Source organism: Nelumbo nucifera, chromosome 4 (assembly GCF_055504915.1).
Source record: "Nelumbo nucifera cultivar China Antique chromosome 4, China Antique-T2T, whole genome shotgun sequence".
NCBI lineage: Eukaryota > Viridiplantae > Streptophyta > Magnoliopsida > Proteales > Nelumbonaceae > Nelumbo > Nelumbo nucifera.
In genome coordinates this window covers 87,551,807-87,579,692 of record NC_142652.1, presented here as the reverse complement: position 1 = coordinate 87,579,692, position 27,886 = coordinate 87,551,807, and the positions used below count along the sequence as shown (strand labels likewise).

The window sequence follows — 27,886 nt, the reverse complement described above, 5'->3', positions numbered from 1 at the left end:
TGATAGACCGAGATTCTTACTTTTCAAAAACCCCAAACCCCTAATATTTTGGTGTATCCATGAGCCTCCATGACCTTGGATACAGATACGATATGCCTAACACAGGCAATATCACATCAATAATTTAATCCTTGAAATAAAGGACTAAATTAGTTTTATGTAGGTCTTGAGAAGTAGAGGGTCTAAGTGATCTGAAGCCCAAGAATAATATCTTTGCAACTGCTTTCCCCCAATTACATCTTGTTTGTTGTACTTGTTTTCAAAAATAATGTCATCCCTTTCCATTCAATAAGTCCAGAAATTCACTGCAGGGATCAGACACTAAATATTTTCCCTCTCTTATTTAGACTGTCAATATGCTAGTTGGCTAGGGTTTCTGTGGTAGAGTTGGGAAAGACAGAAGATGTTTAGGCAGTTCAGGAGTGTCCAAACTTTGCATCTAATGGGACAGTGAATAAAAAGATGGTCTGATGTATCTGGATTGGTGTTGTGAAAGATAAAGAAGTGGAGGGAACATCCGAGCCTCCGATAATGGGCTTGTCTCTAGTAAGGCATTTGCTAAGAGAAGCAGTTCAAGTAAAAAAGCCTATCTTGGAGGGAACAAGAAGATACCGAATGACTTTGTGAGGGATAATCACAGAAGTAGAATTAGCACGTTTTCTTGCAAAGGATTTGACAGAGCAGCAGCTGGATTTATCCTGTTTCCAAACTCTACTGTCATTAGAATCTAAGTTCAGCTGGTGTCTTTGGAGGGTAAGTAGTAGCTCTACCAATGACCAATTTCCCAATGTAGGACCATTACCCATATGCTAAATTACCACTACAGAGAGGGAAATAGTTCCTACAGAAAGTCATTAATATCCTTCTATTGTGAAGAGAAAAAAAAAGACCTAGCATGAAAATTGTGTCATAATATCACAAACATTTAGCCATTTCTCCTCTCAGATAGCTGTTTATTAGGGAATGAGTGTCCTGTATGTTTTTTTGTTATCAGTAACAGCCAAACTTTATTAACAAAGAAACATGTTTTATATTTTACAATACTTTTATCTTAAAAAAAAAGCTTACAACTTTTCCCAATACATTTGATCCCTTCCCACCCATTGCTTACACAAAATTGTTTGCTACCCTTTGCACCCATTGAATCCTACCTCAATGCCTCTTGTTAGCCACTTATTTTTTTTATTCACCAATTTGAAATATCCTTCAATAATAGCATGTTGATGTTCAAACTTCTTGTGCTTTTGCACATCTTCCAATATCGTCGTAATCTCTTGGGAATTTCTTATGCCTATTGGGACCAAGTAGAGATGGGGCTGTCAATGGGCCGGGTCCGACCCAATGGACCCGAACCAGTTGGGCCGATTCTTGTTCCAGGAACAGGAACCAATGGGTCGGTTCCGAGTCCAGATATAGTGTCCCAATTATTATCGGTTCGGAACCGGTTCTACCTAGTTCCAAACCGATTCAGACCTGACCCGAGCTATATACATGTAATATATATAATATATTAAATAAATTATATATATAATATACATATAATATATAGTATAATATTTAATATATACTAAACCTATATATTTATTTATTTATTTATTTATTTATGTATTATAATCGGGTTCATAGGATCAGACCCGATTGTGCCGAGAACTGATCGGTTCGGTTCTAGGTCTAAAAATTACAGACCCTATCGGGTCTGATTCGGTTCCAGGTCCTCAATATTTCAAGTCGGGTTGGTTCTGATTCTAACTGGTCCCAGCCCAAACCCAACCCTAGAGGTGTAAATCGGGTCATGCTGCCTACAGTCCAACATGACAGCACATGGGTCGTGTTAGGCACGGCACGATTGTGTGGGCCACAGGCCTGCAATGGGCCGAGTGCAGCCCATCCGAGAAGCCCAAACAGCTAGTTTCAGCTTTTTAGGGGGGTTTTACAGAAATACCCCCTTAATCAAAAGCTACAAGCATATAAACAGCTATATAGGGGAGGGGGTATTTATGTATTTTGGCTTCAGGGGGAGAAAAAGACAATAATGCCCCTCCAATAGCTATATCCTATATAACAGCTAGTTTGGGATTTTGGGGCCATTTGGATAAAGTGATAAATGACTTTATAATGACCAAAATACCCTTCCAACAACTAAAAAATGGCTAGTTTTTAAGGTATTTTGGGTAATTGAATTATTTTCAATTCCTATAAATAGCCCTATCCTTAGTCTCTTCTCATCACACCAATTCAGCAATTCACTTCTCAATTCTCATACTCTCTTAGTCTCTCATCTCATACAGTCTCATACTGTCATACACTTGGCAATTTAGGAGGAGGCTTTGAGGCTTCGACCATTGAAATCAAGTTGAGATTCTGAACCAATAATCCGGCCATCCAAGTAAGTGCAATTAAATTAATTTTTATTTTTTAGAATTAAAAAAAATGGTCGGCTCCTCCTCCCGAAACCAATTCCCCAACATTAAGTTCACTAGCCCGATTTGGAAAATATTTAAAGGGAAAATTCCTTATCACTACTCTAAACTTTAGGGGTTGTCTCAAGTCAGTCCCCGAACTTCAAAATGTGTCTTTGCAGTACCCAAATTTTCAAAATGTGTCTAATAGGCCCTTGTCGTTAGTGGTCCATCAGTTACTTTTGAAAATGTCAAAACTACCCTTCTAAAGAAGACATTGTTCATTTGTCTTTTGCCTTGAGACTGAGGACAAAAATCATAAATTCATTTTGCAAAGAGAGAAATCATGCCCAATGCAAGCCGATGGCAATCAGTTGAGGCAACCCTTGATCCCCTTCACAGAGAAGATGTATAGGTTCTTGGCACTTGTGTTATCAACACAGTTCACCATTGTCCAATAGACCAAGCGGCATTCGAAAATCGGAACTTGTTGTTGGCCGCAATTAAGCTTATATAAGCATTACTTCCCATAGACCATGTAGAAATTCCAAACCAGCAGACAAGGCGGAATTAATTGGATTAGAAATTGTTTGTAAAGAAACAAAAGACCAATTGTTTTAAATGTTATCAGCGTCATTTTGGTCCATGTAAGAGTTCAAGTGAAACCTAGAATCATTTTTTTTTTTTAACCAAACCAAGGAACCTTTTTCAATTATTGTACACATTATGAGTTTTAAGTTGTATTTCGTCATTTCTACTATATCTTGAGGATAGAGAAATAACTAAGTGGCAAAGGAAAAAAGAAGATAAATGGCAATTTGTCATTTGAAACCAAAAGCTTTAGTCTTTAGATCTTCTGAACTAACGAAAGTAACATGGAGACCATACAACACCCTTGAAGGAATTATGACAAAGGCTTCCTGTTTCATGTTGGAAATATTCACTACCACCAGCTCCAAGGTTTCAGACTTCTCGTCCCGAACGAAATTCGTAACATACCCATCGTCTTCATTACCAGCAAAATGGCTTCTCCTTCTGGGTATGAAGCATGACTCTTCGCCGAACCTCTAGTCACCATACATGAACTTCCTTACATGTCCAGTCTCCAAATCAACCTTGGCAAAATCTGAGCATTTTGGCTATTGCTAGGTAGACATATCGTATCTTCTGGCCGAGCAGTTTCTTATTGACTTGCCCAGCTTCTAGATTCAACCCTGGCACAATTTCCCAACAACTTGACTCAATGATTGTCAAGTTTAGCTGAATTTCCGACAGCACGCTGAGCAGCGCCTCATCACGGTCGTTGAAAACAGAGTCTGGAGGAGTCATGTAGGACCCTAGAACCTTGATCAATATGTCTCAATTGCTAGTTCTCTTCCCAAGAATTCCACAAATGGAAGCAAAAATAGTTGGTGTTAGTGTTGAGTATGTAGGGGTATTTCTGTCTTTGTGCTTGTGTTTAGGTGCTGATGTGTAAGTTTATGTTAGATTTAATGTCCCTAACTTAAGTAGGGGAATATGTGACTTTTCCATATTATTTTAGTAATATAAAATACATCTGGCCGAATGGGAGAGTGTGCTTTTTCTCTCATTTGAACCAGAATCTTTTCTCCTTGTTTCTCTTCTGCTCTTCTCCTTTCTCTCTTTCTCTCCTCTCTCCTCTCTCTCTTCCTTGACTGTTATCAGTCTAACAAGCAGACTGAACACTAACATGGTATCAGAGCCAAACTGAGCAAATCGGATCTGCCCAGAATTCTGTTATCTGCACACCCAGCCTAGGGTTTTCTCTTGTTTTCTTTGCCATCAGCTAGAGATAAGAGAAAGGGCTGAAAAGGAGTGATCGCCCTCCCCTAATTGATGAAGAGAAGAGGGTTGATTCGTGTGGTGCAGTGGGTGTCTTGTGTGGTCTGATTACCAGGTGATCAGGTAAGAGGTTTTATGCATTTTTTCTTGGTGTGAATCAAATGAGAAATCTATTTCAGACCGTATGGTGGAATTTCCAATTGTAGTGTGCTAGGGTTTGTGCACCCTTCAGTGTGATTCGAAGGGGGGGTGTTTGACGAAAGCATGAAAATGTATATCTAAAGTGTGCTCAACAATTGACATTTGTAAAATAAAGAGCTTAAAAATAATATTTTTCCATAATAATTTTGTAAATGTCAATTTTATTATTTGTGCAATTTTTATGCTGAAAGAATTAATAATTGAATGGAGGAAAGCCCAAACATAGGTCCAAGAAACCCAAACCCAAGTTCCATGACCCAAGTATGAGTGTTGATTCGTTTCCCGCTTTACTCTGAACAGGGTCCGGTATTTTGGGCATAGCTTTCTCTACAAGTGTCGAAATTCAATGATTCTTGAGACTATGGACAGATAAGAGATAGGGCTACAATTCATCTGTTGATAACTTCCTCTAAATCAATCTCTATCCAGGCGAAAATTGGGGGATAAGACGCGGATCCGGGCTGAGCAGATTGAGGAGCTTGGCAGCACAATAAAAATGAAAAATCTGACCAAAAAGGGGGACGACTTCTAGAGGTTATTTTGGCATTATTTCTCAGCCTTTCGCAGAAGAAAAGAGGGGAGAATGACGTCCAAACGCGGCTAAAGCTTCAACAAGGCTAGGGGGGATCTTCATCGATGAGTTTTACTTGTTATTTTACTTTAATTTCTTGAGAGATTTCAATGTTTAATTTTGTTCTTGAGAGATTTCTTTTATTATTTTGATAAATTCAGAAGTTATATTCTTCAATTTCCATATAAGATTAGTCATGCTCTTTTTATGGGTTGATCCTTGGCTGCAATACTGTCAAATCTGATATATTGTCGTTCTTGGGTAGCTTCTAAGAATAGATCATTCTGTTCTTCATCGAAAATTAATTCTCTCAGAACAAATACTTTTGTTCTTGTCGTTGGCTTCAAAGTTATATTTTCCGATTGTTTGTTTGGGATGTGAAACTTGCAATTGAGTAATAAATAGGAATCAAAGTCGAGACCAGTTAAGCAAATCGATCAAGTGAATCTCGAAGCCTTGTTCATCACAATACTACTTTTCATCTTTTAATCATCGTTACTTTTATTCAAATATTTTTGCTCTTCTTTTTATTTTTAGAAAATCATTTTTTCTAGGTTATTCACTCTTAGCGATAACTCCTTTTGTTGGTTTAATCAGCTTCTTTGTGGATTCGACACCTAAAGCTATGCTTCAACAACCGCTCAGCCAAGGATAATAATTTTAGGCGAGACAGTGTTCCTCAAACAGTGTTGTGAAGTTTCAGGTAGTCGTGGAGTTGGGTTTGTGGTGTAAAGAGTGCAATTTGCAGCAGTAGTAAGTGCTGAAATCAGTGTATAGTGTGATCTAGTGTGATGGTCCCTACTAACTACCTGAATGTTCAAATGACCTCCATTTAGCTGAATGGAGAAAATTATGTACCTTGGGCCAAATCTGTAAAAGTCTTTCTTAAGGCAAAGAAGAAGGTGAAGCACATAAGGGACGAAAAACCTTCCACCGATTCTCATGAGTATGATGATTGGGAGCAGGCAGATGCACAGATCATCACATGGTTATGGAATAGTATGGAACCCAAGATTAGTGTAAATTTCATGTTCCTTGATACTACCAAAGAAGTGTGGGACCATGCTAAGAAGCTGTATTCGGGTCAAGACAAGACAACCAGAGTATATCAGTTGTACCAGGAATACTTTAATCTACAACAGGGTAATCAGAGTCTTGAGGAGTACTATGCTAGTATGAGAAACATTCGTAATGAATTGAATGTTTATCACCCCCTCACTTCTGATGTCAAAATTCAGCAACAGAGAGAACAACTTGATGTGACTCGGTTTTTGGTGGGGCTGAAATCTGAATATGAACCAGTGCGGGCTCAGATACTAAGAGGGTCAGCTCTCCCTTCCTTAGAAGAGGTGTTTGCTCAACTCAGGAGGATTTCCATTGGATCTACCGAGAATCCTAATATTTCCGATAGATCAGCCCTAGCAGTATCCAGAGGCTGTGGTGTTAGAGGTGGAGCTCGGGGAGCTTAGTCTGGCCGTAGTGGTAGTAGTGGACCTACATATAACCGTGGTGGTGGTTGTACTGGAGGTCGAGATTCAAGGGGAGCCCGTGGCAGAGGACATAGTTCGGGTCCAAGGAGATGTACACACTATGGTATGGATGGACATACCATTAATTATTGCTATGACTTGCATGGTCCACCTTCAACTTGGGGCTAATCATGCCGTGACCAGTGACAGTAGCTTCAGACAGGAGAGCCATTCAGCCGATCAGGTACCTCCTACATCCACAGATGTTACTGGGAAGGAGATGATGAGTATTCCCCGTGATGAGTATGAGAGGTTAGTACAAGCCACATCTCAGCAGAACATGGCCACTCTCGCACACTCAGGTATGGCTTGTCTGGCATCCACACCCCATCCCTGGATTATTGATTCCGGAGCCTCCGATCACACGACTGGAACTCCATGTGTGTTTTCTTCCCTCTCTCATTGCCCAACATCACAATCTGTTACCCTTGCTAATGGCTCCACATCCTCCATTTGTGGTGTTGGTAATGTTGACCTAGACCCTGTATCCCTATCCTCAGTTTTGTATGTCCCCAAATTTCCTTTTAATCTTATGTTTGTTAATAAGTTGACCAAGTTTTACCCCTCTTCGTGTGTTTTTCAGGATCTCAAGTCAGGGATGAAGATTGGTGGAGGGCATGAAGCTGGTGAATTGTATTATCTTGATGGTGGTGGAAGTACGTCAACAGCTCTCCAATAGTCCCTCTCTCCTCTCCAGTGGCACTGTCGATTTAGTCATCCTTCACTGAAAGTTTTGAAGTCTTTGGTTCCTTCATTGAGTCATCTTTCTGTTTTGGATTGTGAGTCATGTCAGTTAGGGAAACATCATCGTGTTCCCTTTAGTCCTAGAGTTGATAATCGTGTATTGAGTCCTTTTTCTTTGGTTCATTCAGATGTTTGGGGTCCTTATAAAGTGATGTCATACAATGGATATAAATATTTTGTCATTTTTGTTGATGATTATAAAAGGATGGCGTGGCTCTATTTAATGAAAGAAAGAAGTGAATTGTTTACCATTTTCCAAAAGTTTTATGCTGAGATTCGCAACCAATTTGGTGTTCACATTAAAATTTTTCGTTCTGATAATGGCCGTGAATATCTCTCTTCATCATTTCAAGACTACCTAGACCAACATGGCATTATCCATCAGACTTCATGTACCTACACCCCACAACAAAACGGGGTGGCTGAGAGAAAGAATCGTCACCTCTTGGAAATAGCTCGGTCCTTCATGCATCACATGAATGTTTCCAAATCCTTTTGGAGTGATGCAGTGCTTACTTCCTGCTTCTTGGTTAACCAGATGCCCACATCTATCCTTGATGGTCATTCCCCATTCACCACATTGTTTCCTACCTTGTCTCCATTTTCTCTCTCTCCTCAAGTTTTTGGATGTGTTTGTTTTGTTCATAATTTGGGGCCAGGAATGGACAAGTTAGATGCACGGTCTATTAAGTGCATCTTCATTGGCTATTTCCGGACTCAGAAAGGGTATAAGTGTTTTCACCCTAGCTCTCGGCGTTCCTTTGCATGTGTTGATGTTACTTTCTTTGAGTCTACTCCATTCTTCTTGGGATCCGGTGATGTTTCTTCCTCCTCATCACCTCCTCCCCTTCCTCTTCCAGTTGTGGACTCTGTTCCCCTTGTTCCCGCAGTGACCAAGTCTTTGCCTCCGGTGCCACCACCTGTTGAACGACCACCGATCCATCACGTGTATACACATTGCCCACGTGTACCAGCACCTCCTCCAGCTTCATCATCATCGACAGATCCGACAGTTGTTACCACACCAGCCCCGACCCCAGTATCTAATCTTGATCTTCCCATTGCCTTGCGGAAAGGTAAGCGCAGTTGTACCCTTATCCTATTTCTAATTATGTTTCACTAACTCACCCTTCCACTTCCCATCGCCAGTTTATCTCTTTGTTATCCTTTGTTGTCATACCTAAGGATGTCCAGGAAGCCCTTGCCTCTCCAGGATGGTGTCGTGCGATGGAAGAACTCTCAGCTCTGGCTTATAATCATACATGGGAACTCACCACTCTTCCTCCTGATAAGTAGGTTGTTGGCTGTAAGTGGGTTTATACGGTTAAGTACTTATCTGATGGTAGTCTAGAGCGGCTGAAAGCTAGATTGGTTGCCAAAGGGTATTCCCAAACCTATGGTATTGATTACACAGACTTTCTCCCCGGTTGCTAAGATTGGTTCAGTCTGTGTTGTGATTTCTCTTGCTGCGATGTATGATTGGCCCCTCTATCAGCTTGATATCAAGAATGCCTTCTTGCATGGTGATCTGCTCGAGGAGGTCTATATGGAGCAACCACCATGGTTTGTTGCTCAGGGGGAGGATGGTAAGGTGTGCCGACTACTGAAGGCCATTTATGGGCTTAAACAGTCTCCTCGAGCATGGTTTGGTGGATTTAGTGAGGTAGTAAAGAAGTTTGGTATGAAATAGTGCCAAGTTGACCATTCCGTCTTCAGTCATGACTCTCAGGTAGGGAAGATCCTATTAGTGGTGTATGTAGATGATATTGTCATTACCGGGAATGATAAAATGGGCATTGACAGGTTGAAGATCTTTCTACAGGAACATTTTCAGACAAAGGACCTTGGTAAATTGAAGTATTTCTTGGGGATAGAAGTAGCAAGGTCCAAGCATGGTATTAACTTATCTCAGAGGAAATATGTTCTTGATTTGCTTGAAGAAACAGGTTTGTTAGGTGCTAAACCAGCCGAAACTCCTATGGAAACAAACACTAAGATGAGCAGTAATATGGGTGAAGTGTTTGAAGACCCTGGCAGATACCGGCGGTTGGTAGGTAAACTGAACTACCTAACCATCACTCGGCCAGACATTTCATTCGCAATTAGTGTGGTAAGTCAGTTCATGCAGAAACCTCTGGTTCCACATTGGGATGCGGTTATAAGGATTGTGAGGTATTTAAAGGGGGCTCCTGGTCGCAGTTTGATATACAGAAGTGGTGGCAAACTTGAAATAGAAGGATATATTGATGTTGATTGGGCCGGTTTTGTATCTGATAGGAGATCTACCACAGGCTATTGCACTTTTCTTGGGGGTAATCTGGTGACATGGAAAAGCAAGAAGCAGACAGTTATGGCAAGAAGCAATGCAAAGACAGAATATAGAGCTATGACACATACTACTTGTGAATTAGTGTGGCTAAGGAACCTTCTACAGGAGATGGGATACACTGTTGATACTCCAATGAAGCTCTACTGTGACAATCAGGCTGCAGTTTACATTTCCTCTAATCCGGTGTTTCATGAGAGGACCAAACACATAGAGGTTGACTATCACTTTGTTAGAGAGAAGGTGCTGAGTGGAGTGATAGACACTGCATATGTCAACACACGGAACTAGTGAGCAGATTTGTTTACTAAAGGGTTGAGTCGGGGGAGAGTGGACTACATATGTAACAAGCTGGGATTATATGATATATACTCTCCAGCTTGAGGGGGAGTGTTAGTGTCGAGTATGTAGGGGTATTTCTGTCTTTGTGCTTGTGTTTAGGTGCTGATGTGTAAGTTTATGTTAGATTTAATGTCCCTAACTTAAGTAGGGGCATATGTGACTTTTCCACATTATTTTAGTAATATAAAATACATCTGGCCGAATGGTAGAGTGTGCTTTTTCTCTCATTTGAACCAGAATCTTTTCTCCTTGTTTCTCTTCTGCTCTTCTCCTTTCTCTCTCTCTCCTTCTCTCTTCCTTGACTATTATCAATCTAACAGGCAGACCGAACACTAACAGGTACCTCAATCCAATGAATTCTTGACGCATCTCTATCAGACCTCGATAAAATTCCGAATTGAGATGTCTTTTTTGGGTCAAAGACTACCAGGGATCTATCGCGAACCATCTTGGAGAGTTTAAAAACAATTAAAAAACCAAGGGTCATAAAAAAATTTATAAAAAACGCTTATCTGATATGATAAAAGACACTTCATTCAATACAACAACAATAGTAGCAGCATTGGATGGAGTCAGGAGCGGGCCCCTTTCTCATGCATCATGAAGGGAGTGGGGTTCTCTTCAATCGGGTTGGGAGGATGAAGCCACTTGAGTGGTGGAGGATGTGAAGAACCCATAAATTGAATGGTTGTAATGGTGACGACCTCCTTGGTAGAAAAGGCAGAAGACAACAAACAATGTCTATTTTGGTTCAATCTCAAGGTAGAAGACAATGAACAGTGTCTTCTTTTGAAGGGTAGTTTTGACATTTTTAAAAGTTTTAAGTGGCACATGTCATCATGTGATACAGATAACTGACGGACTGTTAACGACAGGGACCTATTAGACACATTCTAAAAGTTTGGGTATTGTAGAGACATGTTTTGAAGTTCGGGGACCGACTTGAGACAACTCTTAAAATTCAATGTACTGATCAGGAATTTTTCCATATTTAAAATAGAGGAGGTTGAGGGGAAGGGAAAAAGAGTCGTTTGCCAAAAATGTAGGACTAGCTTTAGCTTTAGTAGAAAGGGTGGTACTGGTCACTTGAGCAGACATTTGCTCTTCCATGAGAAACAAGAAAAAGACATCTACTTTAAAAATTTGATGGATGCTGAGGATAAATTACAAGACAAAGGAGGGCATGACACTACTACACCTGATGAAGCAGATGATTAAAGTCAAGGAGATGGAGTATTTTTTGTTTTATTTAAATTATTTGTTATTTTCTCAACAATGTAATTTTTTATTTTCAATTTGTATTTTTTTATATTTTAAATGAAATAAAATTCTTATTTTTTTTCAATTTGTTATCCATTTTGTATTTTGGTAAGCATTTTTTTTCATTTCTTTGTTAGATTTTTTATTTTTTCAATTTGTTCTCAAAGGAAAGTTAAGTATTTTAATTTTACTTAGCAAAAAAAAATAAAAAAAAATCAAAATGACAAAAAAAAAACAACAGAAAAACAGTCTGGGCCTTTCTGGCCCGGTTTGGCCTGGGCCCAAGGCCCGACCCATAGCCCGCTCGGCATGGCCCAAGCCCACCTAACCCAGACCCACAACACAACACGGCATGGCACGGGCCCATGCAAGCCGGCCCAACACGGCCCAATTTACACATCTACCGGACCCGTTGATAGCCCCAAGTACAGAGTAATAATGTGGCCCTCTTTATTTCTAAAAACACCACCCACTCCTGAGGGCCCTGGATTTCCCATACTATGACCACCAAAATTGAGTTTTATAAAACCATTTGCACGTGGTGTCCACACTGCACTAGTCAGATCCTTCTTAGACAAAGTCCCTACCACTTTCCCTTCACTTCCTAAATATATCATCAAATGTGCAAGATGAAAAGCTCTCCAAGGATTTGATCCATTGTGTCACCTTTATATCTATGCTTTCTATAACTGCCTCCTTGCTTATTTTCTTTTCATGGAATATTCTTGCATTTCTATCTTCCCAAAACTGTCCAAAAAAGAGCAGCTTTAGTACATCTCCACATGACTCTCCCCCTTTTCTTATGCCAAACAAACATTGAAGGAGCAAATAGGTCTTGCACACAATTTGGAGGATTCCACCTACACCCAAAAAGAGGAAAACCAAACCCACATAGAAGAAACAAATGGACAGGAGATTAGTAAATTATAGCAAGTTTCATCATTTGCTTTGCAAGAACAAACCAAGGGGAGAGATAGCATGAGTCTCCTTTTCTGTAGCAAGTCACACATGTTAATTTTTCTATGGAACACCTCCCAAGAAAAAGCAGAAAATGAGTCTACATCAAACCTCATTAACTGGAAATGGCTGCAAAGTAAGATGGGGCTGAGTGAATACCTTAAGGAAAGAAGGACAAGATAAAACAAACCTGTGGGATAGGGAGTCCAAATTCGACCATCAAATTAAGTGGGTCCAAGAACACACTATCTAGGATATGTAAGAGTCCAAGGACAAAAGGAAGTTCCGAATCCCTTATATCCCTTCTAAAACCCAAGTCCCAACCAACACCACTGTTAACTGATAAGGACAGACCCACCCAAATATATTCCCAAAATTTGACTCTATCATCCCTCGTAGTCCTCTCAGCCAGTCCAACATCCCATCCATTTGTAGTCTCCTCCAAAGCCATTTCTCCAACAATGCCATATCTCTGATCAATAACACATTTCATTAATCAATCAGAAATATTAATTACAAAGAGGGAGATAAACTTTCTTATCTCCCCCAACTGAGGCTTGAGCCCCCATGAATAGGAATTAGAGTTATAATTCAGCCCAGAACATAGATGACCTCACCACCCCTTGCTTAGCTAACCCATCAGCAAATGAGTTAGCAGATCTCTTCACCCAGATGAACTTAATTTCCATGTCTTTAACCAACCACCTAAGCTTTCTCCTTTCATTGCTGTAATTCCATAACCCAGTATTGTCTTCATTCAGCCACATTTTACAACAATGCCATATTTCTCTTTTCAATACTTATTCCCAACCCCCTTGCCTCTTGCATCTACTCACTGCTTTCCCAATTAACCAAGTGATCCTTCTTCCCCTTCCCTAGCCAGCTAGCTACCAAAAGGTCTGTCATCATTTTTTCAATTTTCTTTCCCACTTTTTGCAGAATCTTAAAGATTGACATGTAGTAAACTGGGAGATTTGCCAAAGCTGACCACATTATGGTAATCCTAGCCCCCAATGAGATACATCCCTTCTTCCATGTAGCTAGCCTCTTTGTAACTCTTTCAATCATTGGGATCCAAAAGCTATGCTCTTTTTCCCTATAGATTAGCTTACTAAACAGATCATCTAGGGATGCAAATCAGGTGCCCAACTTGAAGAATTTCAACTACATTGGGCTTGGGTTAGGGTTTGGGCCCATTGAGAATTTGACAAATTCCTAACCCAACCAGACCCAAGTTACACCCCTAACATCAACTATTAGGGTAAGCAAGAAGGAGGAGAGGGGGTCACCCTGTCTAAGCTCTCAACAAGCTAGAAAAAAATCTACTACTGACCCATTAACCAAGATTGAGTAATCACAAATCTAGAGGCAGCCCAAGATCCACTTGCACCACTTTTCCCCAAAACTCACTTCTTTTTGGTAAGTAAAGTATCATATTTCCATTAACTTAAAGATTGGTTACATGAGTATTCCCTGCTGCCTCTCCGAACAGAAAACACATAAACTAAGAATGTTAATACAAAAATTACAGTTGCACCCGGAACAAAGTTTCCCTATTTGTCCCTTGTTTTGCCAAGACATCAGCAAATGCATTAGCTGATCTCCCAGCCCACTGTATTGTTACAGACATATTCCTTGTCAGCCATTTGAATTTCTTTAGCTCATTTTTGTGGCCCCGAGCGACATCCTCTGGATTATTCAACCAGTTCACCACTCTGTCTTAGAGTCCCCTTCAACCAGAAGCTGCTCCACACCCATTCTTTTGCGAGAAGTATTCCTTGTATTGCAGCTAACAATTCTGCCCGGATAGAGTTCCCAACACCTTATGGGCCAGAGTAGAGTAGGACAACCTCTCCAGCCTCATTCCTCAGTACACCCCCCAACCCAAAGGGCCCTAGGTTGCCCTGATTACTCCCATCAAAATTCAGCTTCAATGAACCTTGAGGAGGGAGGCCCAGCTTGTCAGTACCCGTACCCTTGAGGAGGAACAGCTTGCTACTGATAACCAATTCCTCCAACAGTCAGTAAACGAGAAGTGGTTAAACAATTCCAAGAGAAAATACCAGTCTACCATATTGTATGTTTTCTCAACATCAAGCTTATAGATCAATCCATTAGCAACAAGAATTTGATTTGTAATTTATCCATCCTGTACAAAAAGCACCTTGATTGGCTGAGGTGATGGAAGGAAGGACCTACTTTAGCCTTAAGGAAAGAACCTTCACAACAATTTATAAGGACTAGTCCTAGGTAAGGTATTAGACACTAGTCTCTTCCAATATTCCTCCTAGTCCAATGTCACGAAAAACCTAACTAGTTTAGAGCAAATTGGATCACTTTAGATATTGGACCATGTAAAGCTACATGGAATATCGGGGATCTCCTTGATTTGAAAAGAATTAATAAACTCATTGAACCTCCTCATACTTGTGGTAATTTGTTGCCTAGGGTTATTTGTCTCTTGAGATAGAGAATCTCCCAATTAACTCTTCCTTACACTCCAAACTCTCATTCTTCCATATGGCCAATCTGAAATGCCATTGCCCAGATGACTCTTCTAGAGCTCCACAAACTCCTGATCCATTCGTTATCAATTTTGCCAATTTTGTTTCCTAGATCAGGACAATATCAAGTTTCTATTTTATAATCACTTCCCTAATATCCCTCTCCTCGCACTTCCTAAGCCTCTTATATTCCAATTAATAGTCCTCATTTTAGACACCTTTGTTCCCCATCTTCTCTCCTCCACCTACTCTTCACTTCCCCTTCTCCGTTGTCCTATCTGACTAAATTCCTTATCACAGTCCACATTTAATTTTAATCTTTCCACATCACTCTTTTTTTTCATTTTTCTTCTTACCTGGAATCCCATCTTCTCTGCAAAATTAGTCACTTATTCATCCCTCTCCCCCCCCCCCCTTTCATTTTTTTTTATTCTATCTTTCCTCAAGTGATGCTTTCTTCCTCTATTCCTCTAATAGCATAAATTCTTCTTGCAACCTCTACATATCCTTCAATTCCTTGGCCTTCAACTCCTCTAACAACGTACTTCCTTTCCCCTTCTTCACCAGCTTCCCTTAGATCATTTCCTTCAATCCTTTCCTTCTGAACCATCTCCAAATTCATAGTATTTTTAGTGGGCATTGTTTGGGATGTTGAATCTACAACAGGCAAGGAAGAGTGATTAGTATCCAAAACTCAATTCACACAATTACCACGACTAATAGGTAAGTATGTTGTTAGGGCTAAGTGGGCTCCAAAGCCAAATCCTGAAAATGGGGTTGTTGATGAGCTTCCGTGTGTGCTCTTTACAGGTTTCAATTGTTGAAGATAAATTAGTTTTATGATGTTTTCTGAGTAGATGTTTTATGTTAGTTGTTAGATAGGAGGTGGGGACCACAGTAGTTATGTGAGTCCAAACTTTATTATGTTTTTTGAGTGTTATATATGCTGTTTTATGTTTTGCCGCCCTATAAGGGCATAGTTGTCTTTGTACTGTTCCATTATTTTAGTATAAATAATAAGTGAAGGGGGCGACCAGATTATTGCTCTCTTTTCTTTCAACTTCTCTTCTTCTCCTTCTCTCTTCCTTCTCTCTTCAAGAAACTACTTTCTTTCATATTTTCTAATTCAGCAGATTTCTACTTGGTATCAGAGCATCGGCTAGGGTTTCTTGAAGCATTCTCATGCAGCCCTAGACTACATGAAGTAGTAAAGGGCTGATCGATCTGCTATAGATTGCCCAGTTCTTGGAGTTTTTGGTGGGATCTAGACATCAGGAAGGTGATCTACTATTCGGCATCAAAATCAGGAAGAACTGGAGTACGGGGAAGAGTCCCAGAAAAGTTGAACTCTTTGTTTTTGATTTGATCTTGGGTGCCCGCGTATTGTTAGTTTTCTTTTGATTTTCTGAAGAGGGCGGTTTGGTTTCTGAATTTTCTAGGCCTCCCGGAGTGATCGATTCACTTTTCTCTATTGGGAGGCGTGGGGAGGAGAGAGATTTCCCTCCAACTAGGGTTTTCTTCTTCCGGAAGGGTTGGTTTCTGTGTGTGTGGTATTAAATTATTTTTTGAAGGTCTCCAATCTATTTTTTTCTTACTGTTGAACTGTTTGAAGTAAAATGGAGAGTTGGAATACCGAGATGAAAACTACCGGTACTGTGGGACTGGGTGTTGGAGGTAGTAGTGATATTTTTTGGTCTAGGATCATTACTACAGTAAAACTTGATGGTACAAATTATTTGGAGTGGGCACAATCAGCTAAGATGGCTATTGGTGCCCGTGGAAAATTCGGGTATCTCACTGGGGAGGAGAAGAAACCTGATACAGACTCTTCCCGATGGGTGCAAGAGAATTACATGGTAATGTCTTGGCTGTGTAATTCTATGTTACCTCATATTGCAAAACATTTCCTATGGGCTAATACTGCTAAGGAGATTTGGGATGGAGTGACTGAAACCTACTCTCATAAGCAAAATGAAGCCAAAGCCTATCAGTTAAGAAATCAGGTGATAAGTATGAAACAGGGAGAAAAACCTCTTGCTGTGTATTTCTCCATGCTGAAAACCCTATGGCAGGAAATAGATCACTTAGAAACTGTGGTATGGGAAAGTGTAAATGATGCAGCAACTTATCACAAACTGGTAGAGAGGAATAGGGTTTTTGAGTTCTTGGCAGGGCTAAACCCTGAATTTGACATTGCTAGATAGCAAATTCTTTCTAGGGAGGGTGTGACACTCTCTCAGGCCTATGCTTTTGTCTCTAGAGAGGAGAGTAGGAGGAATGTAATGCTGAGACAGCTTGGGATTGACCAATCGGCTATGGTTGGTACAACAAAACCTAAGCCGAATGGAGACAGGGGGAGTAGTGAGACTAGAAGGGAAGATAAGAAGGACTTGGTGTGTGATTATTGCAAGAAGCCTAAGCATACCAAGGACACTTGTTGGAAGCTTCATCCAAATCTTATGCCTATTCGGATAAGAAACAAGAAGGGAAATGCAAATGTAGCCACTACAGGAGACTCTTCAGCCCCTCTCTCCCAAACTGATTGGGAATCCATTGCAGTAGCAGCAGTGAGAACAGAATTGGAGAGGTTTGGACAGCTTATGAGTAAGAAAGATTCACTCAGCTCTAGCCTTCCAGATGGATAGCAGAATGCAGGAGCCAACTACACCACTTCCTTTGCACATACAGGTAGTTCATATGCAACTGTGAATCTTGCATCCACTTCAGGTAAGGAGGGACCTCCCCGGATTATGGACTCAAAAAGCATCTGAGCATATGACTAATGCCCCTACCATTTTCAGTTCCTATCAGTTGTGCTCTGGTAGAGACAGAGTCTCTACAGTAGATGGTTCACATATGCCCATTGTTGGGAAGGGGACAGTTAGAGTGACCAATGATATAACTTTGTCCTCTATTTTACATGTCCCTAGACTTCATACCAACCTACTGTCTATTAGTTCTTTGACAAAAAATTTGAATTGTTCTGTGACCTTTCTTCCTGGTAATTGTGTTTTGCAGGATCTGGAGTCAAAGAAGATGATTGGGAGTGGTCGTGAGGTGAATGGAGTCTACCTTCTGGATGAGATTCCGAGACATCAGGGCCATCATGTTAGCAGCAGCACTAGTAGTGGGTCAGAGTCAGTAAACCAAATTATGCTTTGGCACAATCGTTTGGGACATCTTTCTTTTAGTTCTTTGAAATGTCTTTTCCCAAAATTGTTTGAGTCTGTTCAATTATCTACTTTGGAGTGTGAGAGTTGTCAGTTAGGAAAGCATTGTAGACAGTCTTTTAAACCAAGTAATAAAAGAAGTACTTCTGCTTTTAATATTGTTCACACTGATGTATGGAGGCCATATCAAATCCCTTCCATTGGAGGATTTCGTTACTTTCTCTTGTTTGTGGATGATTAGACATGATATTCTTGGATATATTTGATGAGATCACGTGATGAGGTTCCTAACTTAGTACGACAATTCCACCAGATGGTTCTCACACAATTTGGAGTGAGAACTAAGGTTTTTAGATCAAATAATGCCAGAGAGTACTTTGAGAAGGACCTAACCACGTATCTCTTAGAACATGGTGTAGTTCATCAAAACAATTGTGCATATACACCACAACAGAATGGAGTTGCTGAGAGGAAAAATAGACACATTGTGGAGGTGGCAAGGAGTCTTATGATGTGTGCTTCAGTTCCTGTGCAGTTCTGGGGAGATGCAACTCTTACAGCCGTACATGTGATTAACCGTGTTCCTTCACGGACTTTGGGGTTTAAGGTGCCATTTAGCCTCCTTTTTCCAGATGGAGAGGTATTTCATGTACCTCCGAGGGTTTTTTGTTGTATTTCTTTTGTTCACATTCTTGGCCCTCATCGCTAGAAATTGGATCCCAAGGCCAAGAAATGTGTTTTTCTTGGGTATGCTCAGAACCAGAAGGGATATTGCTGTTATGACCCAGTGTCGAGGAGCAGATTTGTCACTATGGATGTTACCTTTTTTGAATCCACATTCTTCTTCTCGAGTAGTTCTCCTCAGGGGGAGAGTTTTGGGGAGGAGAACTCACAATCTGTTCCTCTTCCTGTTTCTGTGGTGCCTCCATCAGTTCAGCTAGCACCTGCACCTCCAGTTTCATTACCTGATCCACTACGGGCAGCCTCATGGCAATATCAGCGCCGGCAGATGATGGTTGACTCCACACATCCTCGACCCACACCACTCTCTGTCAGTCCTTTTGAAACCCCAGATTCGGCAGATACAATTCCAGGTATTCCTCTTGAGCCTGTTATGTTTTCTGATGATAATGTTTGTCCCTAACACCATTGTTGCAGCTGATCCCACTGACCTTGATCTTCCCATTGCACTTCGTAAGGGGAAGAAAAAGTGTACAGTCCACTGCATTTCACACCATCTTTCCTACAGTGCCTTATCACCCTCCTACCATGCTTTTCTTTCTTCCCTGGATTTTGTGTCTATACCCAAGAATGTTACTGAGGCTCTCTCCAAACATGAGTGGAAAACAGTCATGCAAGATGAGATGGATGCTTTGGTCAAAAACCAAACTTGGGAAATAGTTGATCTCCCCCTATACAAGGAGACAGTCGGATGTCGATGGGTATTCACAGTGAAGTATAAGGCCGATGGCAAGATAGAGAGGTACAAGGCAAGGTTGGTAGCAAAAGGGTATACTCAGACCTATGGTGCTGATTATCTGGAAACCTTTGCACCAGTAGCTAAGATGAGTTCAGTTCGTATTCTTTTATCTCTAGCAGCCACCTATTCATGGCCCTTGTTCCAGCTTGATGTCAAAAATGCTTTCCTCAATGGTGACTTACAGGAGGAGGTATATATGGACATTTCAGCAAGCTTTTATGAAAATGTTGGTAAAGGAAAGGTGTGCAGACTCAGAAAACCTCTGTATGGATTGAAACAGTCACCTAGGGCTTGGTTTGACAGGTTCAGAGGGGCACTCATCCGTTTTGGATACACATAGACACAATCTGATCACACCCTCTTTGTGAAGAGGAGAGATGCTTTGGTGTCAATTCTGATTGTGTATGTGGATGATATAGTGGTGACAGGAAATGATCTGGAGGAGATTGATGATCTCAAAAAATCATTGCAGCAAGAATTTGAGATCAAAGATCTTGGTGAGTTCAAATACTTCTTAGGGATTGAAGTTGCAAGATCCAAGCATGGGATCTTCATTTCACAGAGAAAGTATGTACTTGACCTACTGCGAGAGATTGAGAAACTGGGGACCAAACCAGCAGACACTCCTATTGATCCAAATCACAGAATTAATGGTGTGGATGGTGAATTGGTAAAGGATGTGGGGAGATATCAAAGAATGGTGGGCCAACTGCTATATTTGTGTATGATACGACCAGATATTTCTTATGCTGTCAGTGTTGTGAGTCAGTACATGCATGCACCTCGGGTTCAGCACTGGGAAGCTATTGAGAGAATGCTTGCATATCTGAAAAAGCCCTCTGGCAGAGGCATTCTTTTCTCAAATCATGAGAATCTGAAGCTAGAATCCTATACAGATGCAGACTGGGCAGGATGCTTAGATGACAGGAGGTCTACATCAGGAGTGTGTACCTTTGTAGGTGGAAACTTGATCTCCTGGAAGAGTAAGAAGCAAGCGGTTGTGGCAAGGTCAAGTGCAGAGGCTGATTATAGATCCATGGCTCATGGTGTCTCAGAACTTCTTTGGGTTAGATCTCTTTTGAGTGAGATTGGGGTGAAAGCAAAGGAACCTATGATGTTATACTGTGACAATCAGGCTGCAATCAATATTGCCAACAATCCAATTCAGCATGATAGGACAAAACACATTGAAGTTGATGGACACTTTATAAGAGAAAGGGTAACAACCTGAGAAGTTTGTTTGCCTTATGTGAGTCTAAATTTTATGTTTTTTGAGTGTTATATATGATGTTTTATGTTTTGCCGCCCTATAAGGGCATAGTTGTCTTTGTACTATTCTATTATTTTAGTATAAATAATAAGTGAAGGGGGCGGCCAGATTATTGCTCTCTTTTCTTTCAACTTCTCTTCTTCTCCTTCTCTCTTCCTTCTCTCTTCAAGAAACTACTTTCTTTCATATTTTCTAATTCAGCAGATTTCTACTTCTACAAGTCATATCAACCAGACTGCCATTAGTATTATTGTTCCCCTGTTTTGGTATTTCCTATCTAGGCAACTGGATCTCCTTTTCTGCCTCTTCACATACACCCTCGTAAATTTGATCTCCTTTTCTACTTCTGTTACACCTAATTGTACTCACTTGGCATTCTTCTGCTCTTTTCTTATCCCCTTCTTAATCATCTTCAATAAACAGTTCTGTGTTAAAAGTGTCAAAGGAATCTTCATTTACACCGTCATTTAGATCTATACCACCAATAATAGAGAGACCTATGAATTCACACATTTCATTGGATTTACAACAAATCCACTTATCATCATTTTCTTTGTCAAAATTCCTCCTTTGTCTAGAGTATCCAATAGGATGGTCTTTGCAGGGGATTCACAGTTTTTTTCACGGCACCGGAAGAAAGCTCACCTCTTCCTAGCTCTAGTTCCGCTCACCTCCTCTTTCCAAGTTATGACGTGCACCTCATTGGGCTGCATGACTTGTTTAATATAACATCAAGCCCTTGTGTGACACAAACAATTTGATTCGAGTTGATTCAAACTGGCTCACTAAAAGCGGCCATACCTTTTTCCTTCTTCTCTATGCCATCTTCCTACCTATTTGACGCATAACTTGGATGTCTATTCAACCCTTCTACTATTTGAGCAGAGGACTTAAATCAGCCCTTTGATTCACATCCAACGGTTGGAGAATTATAGTATCCTTCAATCTCTGTACCTCATCTTTTCAAGTCCCCTCTTTTGTGAAATTTCCAATCACCTTTTGCCTATCTACTCCCTAGCATCCATGTGGCATCAAGCCCTACCACATCATCACTTTCCTCCTCATGCCCCTCTTTCCACCTGATGAGGAAAAAGTGTGAAAGTATTCTGTTTTGCATGTTTTTTGTAGTGGGATCCCAAATTGTTGTCTTTGGGTAGCTTTGTTGACAGTTTGAGACCAAAGGTATTTTTGTCATTTTATAAGTCAGGCTTTTCGTTAGGGGCAGTTGGGTGCATTTCTGTTGGGTTTTGGTCTCTTGAGTCTTTTCGTAACAAAAGTTATATTTTGAGGGCTCATTTGAAGTTAGTTTTGTTCTCAAGGAGTTGCTTGTGAGAAGGAAATATTCTAGGGGCTTATGTGTAAATATTTTAACTGTCTTGTTCTACAAGCCAATGGGTCTTATAAAAGAGAAGGGGGGCTGTTTCTATAGGGGTCTTTTGGTTCTTTCTCTCTTGTTTGAGCTGTAGTTCAGCCCCAGTTAGGGTTTTCAAGTATTGGGAGCTTGGGTTTTGAAGAGTTGACCCATTTTGGCACCTTCCAATCCCTCCATTGCTGCGTATCCACGTGGGAGGCCAACTTGCTGCCATTGTTACTATAAAGGAACTGTTCCAAGAGGAGTTTTACTTCAGGTTCAGGTCTGAAATCCCTAAAAATCCAACTTATTTTGTTGTTTTCAGCTTGGTATTTCTTGTGCTTATTGTTGTATACTTGAGGTACTGCATGTAATTTGTCTTTCTGTCCACATCAAGTGGTATCAGAGCAAGTTCTTTCCTTGGGTTTGCTTCAAAGTTCATTCCTCCTTTTGTTTTTCTATATTATCATGGCCGCAAGGGGTGGATGTGATAGGGGTGGTAGAAGACCACAACATATCACTGTAGAGGTTTTCCAAGAGGCTATAAGAGGACTGCAAGAACAGATTGAACATCTTGCTCAACTTGTAGCTCAAAATGCTGATAGGGATGGTGATGTAGCAAATGATTTGGAGCTAGGAAGAAGAAGACAAGCTCCTAGAGTTGATAAACAACTCGCTGACATTATTAGTGAAGAATCAAGTGAAGACATTGAGCAACCTGAAGGTGATTAGCATGGAAGGAATAACAACCCACAGTGGGAAGACCGAATAGTGCAAGTTTTACAATCCAATCAAAGGTCATGGTGTTCAACTTCATATTTCCGAGTTTGATGGTGAGTTGGAACCTGAAGAGCTTCTAGACTGGTTGGACAGCACTAAAAACTATTTTGATTGGAAAGAAATGAATGAAGAAAGAAAAGTGAAGCTTGTAACAGCAAAGATGCGTGGGACAGCCTTAGATTGGTGGGAAAATTACCAAAGGGGCAGAAAAAGGAAGGGGAAAAGAAAGGTTAGTTCCTGGGGAAGAATGAAAGAGAAACTGAAATCCCAATTTTTACCACCAGACTACGAGCAAACTCTTTACCAAAGGGTGCAGAATTTAAGGCAATGGGAAAAGAGTGTGAAGGAGTACACAAAAGAGTTTAATAGATTAACTCTTCGGAGTAATATGTCAGAAACTGAATAGCAAAAGCCAAAAAGTTAGTAGATATATCAATGGTTTGAGGTTACCAATACAAGATCAAGTCAGCCTACATTGTCCATACAAGGTAAATGATGCATATCAGCTAGCTCTAAAGGTTGAAGCTCAATTGAGTCGAAGCTCAGGGTGGAGGCTAAGTGCTGTCCAAGGTACATCTTCATCAGTAGGTCGAAGTGTTGGGGCTGGTAGGGGTCATGTGATCAACCAAACACAACCTACAGTCCAAGGGACTTCAAATGCAACAAAGAGCAGTCAAGGGCAGCCTACTATTGGATGTTTTAGGTGCATGGAGTTGGGACATCGTTCAAATGAATGTCCTAAGAGAAGGATTGAAGGGCAAACACATCTAGTTGATGAAGTCACTGATGAACAACAAGATGATATAGGCCATGTTGAGGATGGGCAAGTGGTTGAAACTACTGAAGCTAATGCTTTAGAGGAAGAAAACTTGGATGGGGATATTGAGGGTGAAGCTCTAGTGATACGACACTCTATGGTTGCACCTCAAGAACCACTACCAGGGGACTGGTTGAGAAAGAATATCTTTAGAACACGTTGTACAACTAGTGTGAAGTTGTGTAACCTGATTATTGACTGTGGGAGTAGTAAGAATCTTGTTTCTTAAGAGATGGTGGATAAATTACAGCTCAAGATTGTTCAACACCCCCGACCATATCGTATTCTATGGTCCAACAATGGAAATGAGGTAAGAATTTCTTCTAAATGCCTAGTTAATTTTTCTATTGGTAATACATTTGAAGAATCAGTATGGTGTGATGTTGTCCCAATGGATGCATGCCATATTCTCTTGGGCTACCCATGGCAATATGACCGTAAGACCATTCATTATGGGGACAAGAACACATACAGCTTTGTGAAAGACAATAAGAAGATAACCCTTAAACCAATGCAACTTGATTCATTTCCAAAGAAGGAAACAAAGCCAACCACTACTCTCTTCACCTCAAATAAATTGGCTCAAGAAGATGGGAATTTGGACGTTATTTACGTGCTAGTTACAAAAGAAGTTAGCAAAGAAACACCTGTCCCAGAGTTGGTGAAGAAGCTACTTCATGAGTATGCTGATGTGATGCCTGAAGAATTACTCGATGGCCTTCCTCCCCTAAGAGATGTACAACATCATATAGATTTAATGCCGGGAGCAGCATTGCCTAACCTACCCCACTATAGAATGAGTCCTAAGGAACATGAGGAGCTCCAAAGACAAGTAACAGAGTTGTTGAAGAAGGGGTTGATCCGTGAGAGCTTAAGCCCATGTGTTGTACCAGCTTTGCTCACACCAAAGAAAGATGGTACTTGGTAGTTGGCGTATGTGTGTTGACAGTCATGTCATTAACAAGATTACAATTAAATATAGGTTTCCCATACCCCGCCTTGATGACATGTTAGACACATTGGCTGGCTCACAAGTCTTCTCAAAGATAGATCTGAAGAGTGGATACCATCAAATTCGTATCCGAGAGGGGGATGAGTGGAAGACTGCATTCAAGACTAAGGAAGGTCTTTATGAATGGCTGGTTATGCCATTTGGGTTGTCTAATGCTCCTACCACCTTTATGAGGTTCATGAGCCAAGTTTTAAGGCCGTTTATGGGGAAGTTTGTGGTAGTTTATTTTGATGACATACTCATCCACAGCAAAGATCATGACAGCCACTTAAAACACTTGAGAGCAATCCTAGAAGTCTTGAGATAAAACCAGCTATATATAAATTTGAAGAAGTGCAATTTTATGACAGGTCAGTTGGTGTTTTTGGGGTATGTTGTTTCATCCAAGGGGATTGAGGTGGACCAAGAAAAAGTTCAAGTTATTCAAGTGTGTCCAACACCAAAGACCTTAACTGAAATTCGTAGTTTCCATGGGCTAGCAACATTTTATCGTCGGTTTATAAAGAATTTCAGCACTATTGTGGCACCCATTACTGAATGCTTGAAAGGAGGTGAGTTTACTTGGACTCCCGCAACTGAGAAAAGCTTCCAAGAGCTAAAGATGAGAATGACAAAGGCTCTTATTGGCTTTACCTGATATTAACAAGCTCTTTGAAGTTTAATGTGATGCATCCCATGTTGGGATTGGAGCTGTCCTTAGCCAAGAAGATCGTCCAGTTGCTTACTTTAGTGAGAAACTCAATGATGCTAGGAGGTATTCCACTTATGATGTTGAGTTTTATGCCATTGTGCAAGCGCTGAAGTTTTGGAGGCATCCAACAGGAGTTTGTGTTGTATTCAGACCATAAAGCATTGAAGCACCTTAACTCCCAACAGAAGATAAAGGGAAGACATGCTAAATGTGTTGACTTTCTACAAAAATATAATTTTGTTTTGAAGCATAAGGCTGGACAGAAAAACCGGGTAGCTGATGCTCTTAATAGGAGAGTTCACTTGGTGTCAACAATGTCTACTAATGTTGTGGGATTCAGCTCCATCAAAGACCAATACCAAGATGACCCTTATTTTGGCCCTATTTGTAGAAGCTATACAGCAGGTGACAAGGACATTTGAGCCAAGTTTGTGTGGAATGATGGTTACTTATTCATGGGCAATAGGTTATGTATTCCATCAAAATCCTTGAGGGCATTACTCATTGCTGATTTGCATTGCAAGGGACATTTTGGTGACAAGAAGACACTTGAAATGGTCTCCAAAAGGTACTTCCGGCCAAGGCTACAAAAGGATGTGTTCTATTATGTTGATAGATGTCACAAGTGCCAAACATCTAAGGGGCAGCATCAAAATACAGGTTTGTATCTTCCCTTACCCATACCAGAAGCACCATGGACTGATATTACTATGGATTTTGTGTTGGGGTTGCCAAAAACAGCTAGGGGTAATGACTCTATTTTTGTTGTGGTTGGTCGTTTCTCTAAAATGACCCATTTTATTGGTTGCCAAAAGATTTCCTATGTTTCTCATGTAACTAACTTGTTTTTCAAAGAAGTTGTTTGGTTGCATGGATTGCCAAGATCTATTACATCAGATCGTGACACGAGATTCCTTAGCCACTTCTGGAGAACTTTATGGAAGCGTATGGGTACTACCCTACAATATAGAAGTACATTTCACCCACAAATAGATGGACAAATTGAAGTGGTTAACCGAAGCTTAGGCAACTTGTTGAGGAACCTAGTTGGAGACTACTTAAAGCAATGGGATCTTATCCTACCACAAGCTGAATTTGCCTTCAATGATTCAGTTAATAGATCTACAGAGAAGACTCCTTTTGAGGTTGTGCACGATCGGTCACCTAAAAGTGTTGTTGATCTAGCTCCTATAACAGAGTTGCAGCGAGTGAGTGATGATGCTAAAGCTTTAGCTGAATCCATTCGATAGATTCAAGAGAATGTATGATAGAAGCTGAAAGAAAGCAACCAAAGGTATAAAGAAGCTAAGGATAAGCATCGCCAGATGAAAGAGTTTCATGAGGGCGATCTAGTCATGGTTTATTTGCAGCCTGAGAGGTTTCCCGTTGGGACCTACCATAAGTTGAAAGAGAAAAGATTGGTCAATGTTAAGTGCTGAGACGGTTTGGTGACAATGCATATGAAATTGAGCTACCAACTGATGTGTCCATTTCACCCATTTTTAATGTAGCAGACCTCTTTGATTAACATGGAGATCTAGAACCAGTAACAAAGGATGGGTGAGGACAAGCACAAAGGGCCAGTAGTTCTAATGAGTTTGAACAAGTAAAGGGTGTAGAAGATGTTCGAGTCACCAACACTCGAAATGGGGCCTATTTTAGGCTCTTGGTCAAATGGAAAGGGAAACCATCAATTGAGAACTCCTGGATTAGTGAAGAGGAGTTTATGAAGTTAAAACATGTGCAAGGCTACTAAAATTGCTGCTCGCATGGGGTCGAGCTCCTTTAAACCCGGTGGGAATGATGAGGCAAAAAAAAAAGTGTGAATGTATTCTGTTTTGCATATTTTTTGTAGTGGGGTCCCAAATTGTTGTCTTTGGGTAGCTTTGTTGGCAGTTTGGGACCAGGGGTATTTTCGTCATTTTATAAGTCAGGTTTCTGGTCAGGGACAATTGGGTGCATTTCTGTAGGGTTTTGGTCTCTTCGGTCTTTTTGTAACAAAAGTTATCTTTTGAAGGCTCATTTGAAGTTAGTTTTGTTCTTAAGGAGTTGCTTGTGAGAGGAAAATATTCTAGGGGCTTGTGTGTAAATATTTTAACTGGCTTGTCCAGCAAGCCAGTGGGTCTTATAAAAGAGAAGGGGGTTGTTTCTATAAGGGTCTTTTGGTTCTTTCTCTCTTGTTTGAGTTGTAACTCAGCCCCAGCTAGGGTTTTCAAGTATTGGGAGCTCGGGTTTTGAGTCGACCCATTTTGGCACCTTCCAATCCCTCCATCGTTGCGTGTCCGCACAGGAGGCCAGCTTGCTGCCATTGTTACTGTAGCAGAACTGTTCCAGGAGGAGTTTTACTTCAAGTTCAGGTCTGAAATCCCTAAAAATTCAACTTATTTTGTTGTTTTCAGCTTGGTATTTCTTGTGCTTATTGCTGTATACTTGAGGTACTGCATGTAATTTGTCTTTCTGTCCACATCACCACCATTGCAATTTAAGAAAGGGATGAAACAATCCACACCTAGAAAACTCAACTGCCAAAGTGGAGCTCAACCATTAGGGGAATCATTTCTGATTTCAAACTTGCTACTTGAACATGTGCCAAATAAAGGCTACTTCTTCATAGCTCACAACCACACCACCACACAAGGAAGCTATTTTTATAAGCAAATTTTCTTACCATAAATGAAA

The 27,886-nt window shown here is 40.6% G+C and overlaps 1 protein-coding gene across 3 annotated transcripts in view; it reads right to left on the bottom strand.

The window, feature by feature from the left end:
* Positions 1–27,886, bottom strand: part of LOC104612914 (uncharacterized) — a 56,058-nt gene that overhangs the window by 6,372 nt on the left and 21,800 nt on the right. The window lies entirely within an intron of this gene.